This window comes from Dreissena polymorpha, chromosome 8 (assembly GCF_020536995.1).
Source record: "Dreissena polymorpha isolate Duluth1 chromosome 8, UMN_Dpol_1.0, whole genome shotgun sequence".
NCBI lineage: Eukaryota > Metazoa > Mollusca > Bivalvia > Myida > Dreissenidae > Dreissena > Dreissena polymorpha.
Genome location: NC_068362.1, coordinates 70,738,190 through 70,750,976, shown reverse-complemented (window position 1 = coordinate 70,750,976; position 12,787 = coordinate 70,738,190).

Here is a 12,787-nt window from a genome sequence, read left to right as displayed (position 1 = left end):
AGGAATGTATAACAGGGTAAGTTCAGTATTATACATCTAAGTAACATGTAATGTTCTCTTTGAAATATTAAAGGGGCCTTTTCACGTTTTGGTAAATTGACAAAAATGAAAAAAAGTTGTTTCAGATTTGCAAAATTTCGTTTTAGTTATAATATTTGTGAGAAAACAGTAATACTGAACATTCACCATGCTCTAAAATATCCATTATATGAATCTTTTGACGATTTAAAAACATGAAAATTATAAAGCGTTGCAATGCGAAACAAATTAATAATTTGGAGAATTCTGTTGTTGTCGTTGTATTTTGTGAAACTACGAGGATTGCTTATATGAAGCATAAAATACTTATAACATTGTATCTGGAAGGATGGCCGAGTGGTCTAAGTCGTAGACAATTTACTCCAGGACTCCAGGGGTCAGTGGTTCGAGCCATGCTGAGGGTTACCTTTTTTCTTTTTTTAAATTTTATTCTTGGTTTGTTACTGGAGCTTTTAAACTCCAATGTTTACATTTATCAATATAAAGCATTTAATGACAAGCTTCAAAACATGCCAAAATCTGTGAAAAGGCCCCTTTAACAGAGTCAATTTAGTACGATAATTTTTACTGAGAAATAATTACAGGGTCAGTTCAAGATGATAATCTTCTCTTAGAAATAATACTAGGGTCAGTCCATTTTGATAATGTTGTCTTAGAATTTATAATATGGCCAGTTCTTTATGTTAATGTTTACTGAGAAATAATTAAATGGTCAGTTCATTATGAAAATGTTCTCAGAGAAATAATGACATGGCCAGTTTGTTATGATGCTTTTCTGCGAGAACTTATAACAAGGTAAAATCATTATGACAATGTTGTGAGAGAAATAATAACAGGGTCACTTCATTATGATAGTGTTCTGTGAACAAAATAACAGGGTAAGTTAATGATGATAATTTTCACTGAGAAATTATTACACGGTCAGTTCATTATAATAATATTCACTGAGAAATTATAACATGGTCAGATCATTATAATAATGTTCACTGAGAAGAACAGGGCTAGTTCATTATGAACTGTGGTCATTGAGAATTAATAACAGGTTCAGTTCATTTATTTTATGTATTATTAGAAATAAAAACGATTTAACCGTTGTAATCATTATGGTCTTTGAGATACTTGATCAGAACATCTATAATGCATTTTCTCCCTTCCTCTGATTTTCGTCCTGTCTGCTCATCTTTTAATTAAAACTAAAACAACTGAAAAAATGAAAAGGAAATGATCGTGAAATTGTGCATGATATTTATGTGTACTGATAGGAATATATATTACCTGTATTTTCTACTGATATCAAAGCCAAGTGATTGCAGCTTAAAGAAAAATCACACTTGAATGCTTCCATTAGTCACAAAGTGCATAAGGTAGGATCATAGAACTAGATACATGTATTCATTTAGAGAAAATGAGATACGGGGTTTTGATTGCAAATGTGTAATGTCTAGACAATTTTCAATTAAAGAAGAATACAGCCTGTACTTTAATACTGCTAGAAATGGGATTTGATTTGAATCTGGTGCAAACAAGATTTAGTTAATTCACTAGCAAGTCCAGTATCAAATAAATTTATTATATTTTTATTTGCATTAAAAATTGAAATGCATGATTCTGCATTGATTAATGCACTTCACATGGCCCGAATGCCAAGCCAGTAATCTCGTTCATTGCTGGCGTCACTGCTCCACCTGGGCGCCGTATGGGCCACGCGGGCGCCATCATTGCGGGAGGTAAGGGTGGCGCTCAGGAGAAGATTGAAGCATTGCAGGCAGCCGACGTCAGGCTCGGGACTACTCTTTTAATTGTTTATAAGTTATTTCACAAGGAGTTTTTGTTTTGTTGTTGAGATCATTAACGAAGAAGTATCATAATAGAGAACGCTTTTATTAACAGTCTATTATTATTTCAGGCAATGAGCAAGCGAAAATCATTTCGAAAAAAATTGCCCGCGTCATATATTTTCGCGATGCATTCAGGTTACATAACCCCAAACCGGAACTCCTGTTTGCAGGGTTACATGCAGTCACCTTGATACTAAGCACACATAGTTCAGTGCATGCTGTCTAGGATTTGTAAAATACATTGCAAATGGTACATTTTGGTATCAAATTGAAGGTATATTTTTAAGCAATAAGAAAAAAAGCCATTTGTGTGCTCTACTTTTTCTGTTGATGGTTCCCGGCTTTGAAAGTAGGTCATAATATTTGAACCTATAATGGCAGCCTCCACAGGTGTCAAAACCGGTGTGCCCATTCTAAGGTGAACATTTTAAGTTACGGCGTATAGAATTTAATGACATGCATTTTTTTTTCAAAAGATTATGCATTTATCTTTCCAAAGATGTATGATGATATAGTGACTATTCGCTTGATCATAGTAAAAATTGATAATGAACTTCAACTTTTTTATGTAGTATAGAAGGAAATTAATTGCGCATACGTAACCTTTAAGAACTGCCGACCAAGTTAGTCGTCTGCCAGAATTTGGGCAATTGACCATCAAAAACTCTCTATATTGCAAAACATAACTGCCAGATGTCATTTTGACCCAATTTAAGGCTGTTTGCAATTGGGCTGTTGCACTTTGTGTCATAAGGAGGGTACATGCCGGAAAATCACACCGAAACCTGTTCCGGAGACATATTCTAAGACTACTTGAACACTCGGTATTGTTTTTAAGTGACATTTTGACAATAATTTGCATCAATCTCAATAATGAACCTAATGTATGTCTTTATTTCATCTGTATCTATTACTATTGTTTACTTTTTGAGCCTTTTACTGTTAAAAATGCCCGCCAATTATGGACCAACACCGCTATGTGCCTTCGCCTTCAACCCCGTCAGGAAGATCTACTCAGAATAACACTACTTTGCCTTATTTTACTTGTTCGGAAATCTTGCTATGTTCAAGTAAAATCAATATTCAGCTTATAAACACAAAAATGATAATAATATTATGCTTTCTTTTTAAACAATAGAGCACATACATCTATAAGGTACCTGTTAAAAATGTACTAGCATATTTTGCAAAGTTTTAATGGACACTGCGAATATAGACCACCTGTGAACAAAGACCACAACGACCAAATCCCTTGAGTGGTCTTTATTGACAGGTTAGACTGCAGTTATATCTTGCCATTCAAACTATAGTGACATCTAATCGTGTGTCAAAATGCAATTATTCATGTGCTACAAGTGCATATGACTATCACAGGTTGTGTGTACCTAGGGACTTGTTGTGTTGCAAATAACTGTTTGGTTGGCATGTAACTGTGCAGAGATCTGATATTTCCTCCTTTCAGCTGATTTTCTCCCTTTGAATCCCAAACTAAGTTCACAAACAGTTATTAAGATTGCTGGATCTTTATACAAATGAAGAGTTTTCTTAAACGCTGTAAGGCGGGAAGGGCATTTTCGTCCTCTGAGGCGGTTTTTAACCCATTTAACCCAGTGGACTCTCCCATCCCTCAATTTATCAATTTATTTCCAAAATTAGGGATGTCTAGTATATTTATTTATATATTTAGAATATTTCTTACAGAAATACCTTTAAGTTAACAGCACAGACCCTGATGAGATGCCGCATCATGCGGCGTCTCATCTGGGTCTACGCTGTTTGCAAAGACCTTTTTCAAGACGCAAGGCATAAATAGTTTAAATCAAACCACTGCTGTGGTATCGATATAAATCCTCTTGAAGTAAACTGTTGTTCATGCTCAATGCATATAATCAACTTTGCATAAAATTCCTGCAAAGATACCAACTATTTTGTTTGACCTTGGTGCGGTTGATAACCAAGCTTCAGTATTCTGTAACCACCACTTCAGAATCACAGGCGTCTATTTAATATGTGTTACAGAAGCAGTTAGGTTTGTGTAGAACCAAACTGGTGTTCTGCCACATTTTGTCCCATCTGAAATTCCTACAGTAATTGAAATATTGGGTTATGTGCATGTGTACCTTAAACTGTCTATGTGTTATGAATTACAGGCATTGTCCTGATCGGGGAGATTGGTGGCCAGGCTTAAGAGAAAGCAGCAGAATATCTAAGAAATAATAACAGGGTAAGGTCTTTATGATAAGGTCTGAGGATTTATAAAAGAGCCAGTTCATGATGTTGATATCAACCAGGAATGTATAACAGGGTAAGTTCAGTATTATACATCTAAGTAACATGTAATGTTCTCTTTGAAATATTAAAGGGGCCTTTTCACGTTTTGGTAAATTGACAAAAATGAAAAAAAGTTGTTTCAGATTTGCAAAATTTCGTTTTAGTTATAATATTTGTGAGAAAACAGTAATACTGAACATTCACCATGCTATAAAATATCCATTATATGAATCTTTTGACGATTTAAAAACATGAAAATTATAAAGCGTTGCAATGCGAAACAAATTAATAATTTGGAGAATTCTGTTGTTGTCGTTGTATTTTGTGAAACTACGAGGATTGCTTATATGAAGCATAAAATACTTATAACATTGTATCTGGAAGGATGGCCGAGTGGTCTAAGTCGTAGACAATTTACTCCAGGACTCCAGGGGTCAGTGGTTCGAGCCATGCTGAGGGTTACCTTTTTTCTTTTTTTAAATTTTATTCTTGGTTTGTTACTGGAGCTTTTAAACTCCAATGTTTACATTTATCAATATAAAGCATTTAATGACAAGCTTCAAAACATGCCAAAATCTGTGAAAAGGCCCCTTTAACAGAGTCAATTTAGTACGATAATTTTTACTGAGAAATAATTACAGGGTCAGTTCAAGATGATAATCTTCTCTTAGAAATAATACTAGGGTCAGTCCATTTTGATAATGTTGTCTTAGAATTTATAATATGGCCAGTTCTTTATGTTAATGTTTACTGAGAAATAATTAAATGGTCAGTTCATTATGAAAATGTTCTCAGAGAAATAATGACATGGCCAGTTTGTTATGATGCTTTTCTGCGAGAACTTATAACAAGGTAAAATCATTATGACAATGTTGTGAGAGAAATAATAACAGGGTCACTTCATTATGATAGTGTTCTGTGAACAAAATAACAGGGTAAGTTAATGATGATAATTTTCACTGAGAAATTATTACACGGTCAGTTCATTATAATAATATTCACTGAGAAATTATAACATGGTCAGATCATTATAATAATGTTCACTGAGAAGAACAGGGCTAGTTCATTATGAACTGTGGTCATTGAGAATTAATAACAGGTTCAGTTCATTTATTTTATGTATTATTAGAAATAAAAACGATTTAACCGTTGTAATCATTATGGTCTTTGAGATACTTGATCAGAACATCTATAATGCATTTTCTCCCTTCCTCTGATTTTCGTCCTGTCTGCTCATCTTTTAATTAAAACTAAAACAACTGAAAAAATGAAAAGGAAATGATCATGAAATTGTGCATGATATTTATGTGTACTGATAGGAATATATATTACCTGTATTTTCTACTGATATCAAAGCCAAGTGATTGCAGCTTAAAGAAAAATCACACTTGAATGCTTCCATTAGTCACAAAGTGCATAAGGTAGGATCATAGAACTAGATACATGTATTCATTTAGAGAAAATGAGATACGGGGTTTTGATTGCAAATGTGTAATGTCTAGACAATTTACAATTAAAGAAGAATACAGCCTGTACTTTAATACTGCTAGAAATGGGATTTGATTTGAATCTGGTGCAAACAAGATTTAGTTAATTCACTAGCAAGTCCAGTATCAAATAAATTTATTATATTTTTATTTGCATTAAAAATTGAAATGCATGATTCTGCATTGATTAATGCACTTCACATGGCCCGAATGCCAAGCCAGTAATCTCGTTCATTGCTGGCGTCACTGCTCCACCTGGGCGCCGTATGGGCCACGCGGGCGCCATCATTGCGGGAGGTAAGGGTGGCGCTCAGGAGAAGATTGAAGCATTGCAGGCAGCCGACGTCAGGCTCGGGACTACTCTTTTAATTGTTTATAAGTTATTTCACAAGGAGTTTTTGTTTTGTTGTTGAGATCATTAACGAAGAAGTATCATAATAGAGAACGCTTTTATTAACAGTCTCTTATTATTTCAGGCAATGAGCAAGCGAAAATCATTCTAGTGATTGATTCTGCCGCCCTATACTGACCATCTTCTGCTTAATTAGCTGGAACGTTTGAACAATTGCTTTCAATCACCATGCACATGGTGTAGTGTGCTTTGACTTAAATTGCAAATAACATTCTTTATCCATTTTCATTTTACTTAAAAGAAGTAGTGAAGTGTTTTGTTGTAAATCAAATTGTACAGTTTATTTAAGTTTAGAATTGTAATGTATTAAAAATATTTTTACCCCCAAGATATGTTGTATGTGATTATTATGTGCCCATATTTCTAATAGATTGTTTTATTATATAAGCAGCGTTCTGAGAAAACTGGGCATTATGCATGTGCGTAAAGTGATTAGCCTGTGCATTCCCAACAGTTTATGGTAATTTTAGTTTCAAGGAAGTCCCTCCTTACCGAAAAACAAGTTTAGGCGGAAACGGTCGTTCCTGATTAACCTGTGCATACTGCACAGGCTAATCTGGGATGACACTTTATGCACATGCATTAAGCCCAGTTTTCTCAGAACAAGGCTCATATAAATTGTTTTTTGTTATGAAGGTCATGTATATGGTTCACATAGTTCACATATATTGCTAAAGTTCATCCTTTCACATGAAGCTTTGTAATTGCGCACACATGGATGGTATGCCTGCATTGTGCTGAAGAATCAAATATTACTATAATTTGTGGTAATTATTCCATTCGTTTCTAGGGACAAATAATATGAATATAATATTTAGTTTGACTCTCACAATTTTATCATAGCATGAGATTTAATTGAGGGGTATTAATAGTTAAATTTGAAATTTACTGTTGAATATACACGTGAAGTCATCTCTACATGTTTATCAAGGCAAATAATTTGTTAGTTCTGAAGGGTGGTAATTGCTAGGATAGGTCACCAAGTTTTGGGAAAGGCATAAGAGTCGCGTTCTGAGAAAACTGGGCATAATGCATGTGCGTAAAGTGTTATCCCAGATTAACCTCTGCAGTCCGCACAGGCTAATCAGGGACGACACTTTCCGCCTAAACAAGATTTTCAGTAAGAAGGGACTTCCTTTAAACAAAAAATACCATACAAGCGGAAAGTGTCGTCCCTGATTAGCCTGTAGGGACTGCACAGGCTAATCTGGGACGACACTAATCGCACATGCAGTATGCCTAGTTTTCTCAGAACAAGACACATATGAACATCATACCAACTACTGGTTAACTCCCGATTGCTATTATTTTTAATTTACGCTAATTATTTGATTTCTCTATTTATCGACAGTATTCGACGGCACTTTCAACTTAGCTTAGGACTTTTTAGGCTTTGACGACTTAGTTCTGCTTTCGGAAAGACCATTCTGTCATACCGATTAAACGCTGTACCGGACGTTGATGTATTGTGCTCTTTATTTTGGTAAACAGTATCATGCAGATGGGAATTCAACGTAGCAATTACACTGAGTTGTATTATGCAATTTTAATCATGCAATTCGTGACTCAAGACACATGTGAATGATATTATAACGTTTTTACAAACATGTTTCAAATTGAAGCCGTTTACAATTTCATGTAATCAAAGACATTTTGTCTGCACTCCAAGAAAGATTAAAAGGCCATTTGACGAACCCATTTAGTGGAATCAATTATATAGAATAGCAACCATAGCGCGTGCCGTGCGTCTTATCTAGCAGTAGTAAATTTGATGATGTATAGGCCCAATTTAAGGCGATATAACTCAAGTTACAAGATAATTGTTATTGTTTTTGTGTTCTGAAACGCTAATATAATCTATTGTGTTTACAGACAGACAGATTGACAAATAGACATGCTTTATTCAGACTTGTACATCAGTGCATCGTCTTCATACTAACATATGACTCATTTATTTTGTTAAGGTTTCATAATTTATTTAACATGAATTTAAACCTCTTTCATTTTGTTCTTACGTCAAAAATTCTGGTTGATATGGCAACAAATAAACTAGAAAAATAGACTAGAAATACTGCTGAAAATGGTGTTTTTTTCTGGATCCTGCGATAACTTTACAAGTTCTTACAATTTTTTCATGAAACTTGAAACATGGATAGATGGCAATATGGACATTATGCACGTCATTTCATTTTGTTCCTACGTCAAAAATTCTGGTTGCTGTGGCAACAAACATTTTAAAAAATCAAAAAAATCTGACAATGGTGGAATTTCTTACAATGACGGAGCCGGTAGGGGACATATATTGCTTGGAAATAGTCTTGTTTACATACATAAGAAAATACTGATTAGTCACATGAAGCTAATAAGTGGTTCAATTGATATACGTATGAGTTACCATAAACTATTAGGCTGATATATGTTTCATTAAGTAAGTGTAACACAGGCTAATACTTATCAAATTATAGACTTTTAACTTTAAGGCATCTCTTCTTATGATATAAAAAGGTGCATGTGCGATTATTACCATTCTACGTTGAACATTACAAAAATTAGTCCCTATTTTAGCTCACGGCGTGCTTTTAGTGGGCTTTTTATGATGTGTTTTTTCCGTTGTTCAGCGTCCGTCATGCGTCGTCAACATTTACCAAAAGGTATGCAACTCTTGAAGCCACACTTATTGCCACATTTATTTCACAATCTTCATGAAACGTTTGGCACAACATTTGTCCCGACTATTTTCTAAACTGGGTCACGTGGGGTCAAAAACTCGGACACTAGGTAAGTGTATGGCACAAATTTGTGAACAACTAGAAATCGTATGTAATGACAAATCATTACGAAACTTCATCCGAAGCACCCTTTTGAATCATAAATGATCCAACGTCTCGAAGCACCCTTCTGAATCATAAATGATCCAACGTCTATGTTACTTCGCTGCTGCGTTCTTATATAAGGTTGAGGTATTTTGACACGGGCAGCCCCAATGATGTTTGATTGTCGAAATTATACATAGCCCGTCAATAACTTGTGATTGCTTTGTTTGATTCTTGTGACAAAAACTGGGTAGCCGTGTGAATTTGGACACGCACCAGGTGGCAACAGTTGTGACAGTCGCTTTTTATGAGTAATAAAAGACGAGAATACGACTGGAACACATCAAAGAAATTATCAGTTCATTCTGTAATGCCAACGACAATGAAAACAACCAAATACTAGACGGGTAAATGGGACATTATGGGCATTTTCGCTGACAATATAAAGCGGTTAACATTATGGGGACGAAATACGATCTCAAAAAGTTCTTAACCATTTTTTATATCGTTTGTTTTTGAACAGTCGCCATCTTTTCAAAGCCAAAATATGTCGTTGTTTTGAGTTCCGTATGTTGCCGTTGTTGTTGCTTTGAGTTCCGTATTTTGCCGTTGTTGTTGTTTTGAGTTCCGTATTTGCCGTTGTTGTTGTTTTGAGTTCCGTATTTTGCCGTTGTTTTGCCTTTTTTCGTTAATCAAACAATTGGACATTACATTGCTGATTTTTTGTTTTCACTATAACCATGAACGATATTAATAATATAATCATTACCGTGCTTTAATAAAATATGTTGTACCGAGAAACATAATTTATCGTTTGTTTTCTCTTAGCGGTCTTCATCTTGGTTGAAGTTATACAATCACTTTTTTTTCTGTGCTGTTTTGTGCCGTTGCTTTGCCATTTTGTCATTTTTTCAACCAACACTTGAATTAAATTGCTTATTTCTGTTTGTTTTCACAATAACCATGTATGTAATTAATTATGTGACTATTGCCGCGATGTACTTACATAGTTGGTAACGTAAATTTGTTAAGTGAATTTTATCGAATTTTTTTTCGAACTAAAACATCCTTGTACTTCAAATGCCCGTGGCAACAATCAATATTATTTACTTGATAATCTTACATTCCGAGACGGAAAAAAACATACAAGAAAGTATATAATTAAAAAGTGTTTCATTTGGCGCCTATGTAAATGAAATCTTCTGCCAAAAGTCGTCTTGCCTCATTAGGTAACATCCTTGAAGCACCTGTATCCTTCGTATGATAGATTGCCGCATTAATGTGCCGTATAAACGACAGTAATGCATGAGCGCGCTATTGTGCTGCGCTGCACGGCGTCTTATGCTATTTGAGCACGTATTTTCTGTCCTCACTTTTGGTTACATCCTCAATAATTATTTGAATGTTAAAATACCTTTCTTATTGTGAGCTATGTAATACAAAATGTGTTTTTCAAAGAAAGAATATTAATTGCCCTAATTATAAAACAACAAAACTTGTGTCTATTGCATACATAAAGCAAGAAAAAGTTTGAAGTTGAGATTTTGGACATTTTGGATGGCTTTCCTGGTATGTTAGTATGAAGACGATGTACTGATGTACAAGTCTGAATAAAGCATGTCTATTTGTCAATCTGTCTGTCTGTTGACACAATAGATTATATTAGCGTTTCAGAACACAAAAACAATATGTAATCTTATAACTAGGGATGTCAACGAATATCCGAATATCCGAATATTCGGTCCCGGACCGAATATTCGGATACAGTTTTCCGAATCGAATATTCGGAAGAAAAAAAAATCGAGTAATTTCAAAGACTTTGTATTCGTGAAATTTGCTTCAAACATTGTTAAAAAAAGTTGTTCCTCGTGTCATAATGTTTATTCCTGCTACGCGCGATAATGCGTCGCTATGGCGATGACAGTATACCGGTCATAAATCCCGCTAATTGCCTAACAAAGACAGACACTTTGTGTCAAAATTATGATAGGTGCAAATCGCGTTGGCAATCAAAACACCGACCTGCACTTGATCCAATGACTCGAATTACATTTAAAATTATTAAAGATTAAATGAGTAAAGGTAAAGCCAACTTGGTGTAAAAAACGAATAAAACCGTATGGCAATTAAACCACCGACCCGTTTTGATCTAATAACTCGAATTACATTTAAAATGATCCTAGATTTAATGAGTGAAGGAAGTGCCGACTTGGTGTGAAAAACAAAGAGATCGTATGGTTATAATCACGTTGTCCAATCAAAAAAGCTTTTAGAAAATAATTTAATCAACCTCTAACGAGTATTTGCGTATCGTATGGTCCAAACTTTAATTAATTACTCAATATTCAATCAGGTATTTTACTTAAAGAAATGTTTTTGGTAGTTCGCCCTCATTTAATTGAAAATATTATAATTGCTACACGCATAACGTAAATCTCTGTCCAAGCAAAATGCCACCTACGCCTTCCGCTGCTTGGAAGTATTTCACGACATCATCCGATAAGAAGTCGCCGATCCAAGTGACTTTTAAACGTGGCAACTTTAAAAGACTGACTGTTTAGTCTGTTAAACAGGTTCAAAGTGTGTTGTGGCTATGTACATAATTCGTTTAAGTTCTGTTTTGTCATGTAATTATTTTGTCGTCATGTAATACTAGTATTATGTTTCTCGTTCTATTTTGATGTACAATATTAATAGTTTAAAAACAGTTTTTGTCATTTAATTTTAACAATAAAAAGTAATCAACAAAATCAGCTTCGAATTATCGACGGCAATGCTGTGTCAATATTTAGTCACTTCCGGTGCACTTCCGGTAAAAACGAAAGTAGAATTCTTGGAGTAATGGTACGGTAAACAAAGTTGACTTTTTCCAACAGATGTTGACCGAATATCCGAATATTCGTTCGGAAGGATGACCGAATATTCGAATACCAAAATCGGTATTCGTTGCCATCCCTACTTATAACTAGAGTTATATCGCCTTAAATTGGGCCTACATCATCAAATTTACTACTGCTAGATTAGACGCACGGCACGTGCTATGGTTGCTGTACTGTATAATTGATTCCACTAAATGGGTTCGTCAAATGGCCTTTTAATCTTTCTTGGAGTGCAGACAAAATGTCTTTGATTACAGGAAATTGTAAACGGCTACAATTTGAAACATGTTTGTAGAAACGTTATAATATCATTCACATGTGTCTTGAGTCACGAATTGCATGATTAAAATTGCATAATACAACTCAGTGTAATTGCTACGTTGAATTCCAATCTGCATGATACTGTTTACCAAAATAAAGAGCACAATACATCAACGTCCGGTACAGCGTTTAATCGGTATGACAGAATAGTCTTTCCGAAAGCAGAACTTATTCGTCAAAGCCTAAAAAGTCCTAAGCTAAGTTGAAAGTGCCGTCGAATACTGTCGATAAATAGAGAAATCAAATAAGTAGCGTATATTAAACATGATAGCAATCGGGAGTTAACCAGTAGTTGGTATGATGTTCATATGTGTCTTGTTCAGAGAAAACTGGGCATAATGCATGTGCGATTAGTGTCGTCCCAGATTAGCCTGTGCAGTCCCCACAGGCTAATCAGGGACGACACTTTCCGCTTTTATGGTATTCTTTGTTTAAAGGAAGTCCCATCTTACCGAAAATCTTGTTTAGGCGGAAAGTGTCGTCCCTGATTAGCCTGTGCGGACTGCATAATCTGGGATAACACTTTACGCACATGCATTATGCCTAGTTTTCTCAGAACGCGACACTTATGCCTTTCCCAAAACTTGGTGACCTATCATAGCAATTACCACCCTTCAGAACTAACAAATAATTTGCCTTGATAAACATGAAGAGATGACTTCACGTGTATATTCAACAGTAAATTTCAAATTCAACTATTAATACCCTCAATTAAATCTCAAGCTAT